Source organism: Schistocerca piceifrons, unplaced genomic scaffold (genome assembly GCF_021461385.2).
Source record: "Schistocerca piceifrons isolate TAMUIC-IGC-003096 unplaced genomic scaffold, iqSchPice1.1 HiC_scaffold_1768, whole genome shotgun sequence".
NCBI classification, from domain to species: domain Eukaryota; kingdom Metazoa; phylum Arthropoda; class Insecta; order Orthoptera; family Acrididae; genus Schistocerca; species Schistocerca piceifrons.
Genome location: NW_025727643.1, coordinates 85,001 through 87,500, shown reverse-complemented (window position 1 = coordinate 87,500; position 2,500 = coordinate 85,001). Strand labels below are relative to the sequence as shown.

At 57.5% G+C, this 2,500-nt stretch overlaps 1 non-coding gene across 1 annotated transcript in view; it reads right to left on the bottom strand.

Moving 5' to 3' along the window:
- The window catches only part of LOC124738469, a 1,909-nt gene extending 774 nt beyond the window's left edge, over positions 1 to 1,135 (bottom strand). The window contains exon 1 of the ribosomal RNA XR_007009835.1: positions 1 to 1,135. This exon is cut by the window's left edge and continues 774 nt beyond it. This is a non-coding gene — a ribosomal RNA (small subunit ribosomal RNA).
- Between the last annotated feature and the right edge of the window lie 1,365 nt (positions 1,136 to 2,500).

Here is a 2,500-nt window from a genome sequence, read left to right as displayed (position 1 = left end):
GCTGGCATCGTTTATGGTTAGAACTAGGGCGGTATCTGATCGCCTTCGAACCTCTAACTTTCGTTCTTGATTAATGAAAACATACTTGGCAAATGCTTTCGCTTCTGTTCGTCTTGCGACGATCCAAGAATTTCACCTCTAACGTCGCAATACGAATGCCCCCGCCTGTCCCTATTAATCATTACCTCGGGTTCCGAAAACCAACAAAATAGAACCGAGGTCCTATTCCATTATTCCATGCACACAGTATTCAGGCGGGCTTGCCTGCTTTAAGCACTCTAATTTGTTCAAAGTAAACGTGCCGGCCCACCGAGACACTCAATAAAGAGCACCCTGGTAGGATTTCAACGGGGTCCGCCTCGGGACGCACGAGCACGCACGAGGCGGTCGCACGCCTTCAGCTCGCCCCACCGGCAGGACGTCCCACGATACATGCCAGTTAAACACCGACGGGCGGTGAACCAACAGCGTGGGACACAAATCCAACTACGAGCTTTTTAACCGCAACAACTTTAATATACGCTATTGGAGCTGGAATTACCGCGGCTGCTGGCACCAGACTTGCCCTCCAATAGATACTCGTTAAAGGATTTAAAGTGTACTCATTCCGATTACGGGGCCTCGGATGAGTCCCGTATCGTTATTTTTCGTCACTACCTCCCCGTGCCGGGAGTGGGTAATTTGCGCGCCTGCTGCCTTCCTTGGATGTGGTAGCCGTTTCTCAGGCTCCCTCTCCGGAATCGAACCCTGATTCCCCGTTACCCGTTACAACCATGGTAGGCGCAGAACCTACCATCGACAGTTGATAAGGCAGACATTTGAAAGATGCGTCGCCGGTACGAGGACCGTGCGATCAGCCCAAAGTTATTCAGAGTCACCAAGGCAAACGGACCGGACGAGCCGACCGATTGGTTTTGATCTAATAAAAGCGTCCCTTCCATCTCTGGTCGGGACTCTGTTTGCATGTATTAGCTCTAGAATTACCACAGTTATCCAAGTAACGTGGGTACGATCTAAGGAACCATAACTGATTTAATGAGCCATTCGCGGTTTCACCTTAATGCGGCTTGTACTGAGACATGCATGGCTTAATCTTTGAGACAAGCATATGACTACTGGCAGGATCAACCAGGGAGCTGCGTCAACTAGAGCTGAGCAGCCGGCCGCCCGGGAGTGTGTCCCGGGGGCCCGCGCGAACACGCAAGCGTCCGCTCAATCATTCTGCAAACAGGAGGAGGCTGAGCTCCCCTGCACAATACACCTCGAAACCCTCTCAGGTCCCGGCGGCGCGCAGCGCCGTCCCAAGTACTTGGTCGGGTTCGAGAGAGGCGCAATCGCCCGGAGTTAGGCGAGTAGACGCTTTCGGTGCGACCACCCGTGCTCCCAACTGAGCTTGCCGCTGCCGACAGAGGCCCGGGAGCGTGCTGTCGTGGCATTGCCGGCGGGAGACAACACGCGCCACCTACGGTGACCGGCAGCTCCAACGCCAGCGCCACAGAAGGACAAAAGCCCCACTTGGGTGCCGAAGCGAACTCTCCCAGCACAGCGCACGCGCCAACACATCCGCACAGCTGCGATACAAACCACCAGCGAGAACCGCTGGGGCGACCGAGCAGCAGACGGCGTCGCGGCGCCGAGCGCCGGGCGGCGGCGCATCCTCAACGCACACAGTCCTCAATCGGACCAGCACACTGAAGATGTCCACCGCGCTTCGCACCGGGCCCGCGAGGACCTACTTTGGCCGCACGGCGCCGCGCGCAGGGTGCGCCGGCGCGCAGCTGCGACGCCTGCCGCGTCCGTCGGCCGGCGCGCCTGCCACTGGCCGCCCCCACCAGCCGGCTGTAGCGCGTGCGCCCACGCACCGCGCGGCCAGCACGCCGGGAGGCGCCCCCTCACCGGCCGGGGACGGTCCCACCCAGCCACCGCCGCGTATCGCTTCACACCCAGATGCCGTTCAGTTTCGTCGGCATGGTGGGTATCGCTGGAACAACCGGTTAGTACCTCAACCTATCGTCGCCATCACCGATTCACCCCTAGCGAGAACAACCGCACCACAACAGGTTACCATTTGTTCATTTGCGTAACTTCACCAGAAAACGCAGGCGTCCATCGCCATTTGCAACTTCAACGATTATTGCATGCCTGTGTCAGGTGTCACGCCACACTACGTCTGCCCACATACACGCAACAAAATGTGCACGCCTAGACAATACGTGGAAGGTGGCCCCCGTACGTATGCGATGTCCATTGCTCGAACGACTGTCAACCGGCCTCTGTAGCATGTCGCAGATATGGAACGCGGTGCACCATGCCATCACGGTGTGTGAGGAGAGACGACTAGGTCCGAATACATCAACAGACAGCTCATGCTGATCGCCATCCACGGCGTCCGTTCCTCCCACACGTCTCTATGGCGTACCACACTGCAATCCAGCTCTCATAGGGAGACGACACGTAGCTGCGTGCACAATATTTGCACTGTATGGTCCGCCGTTTTTGG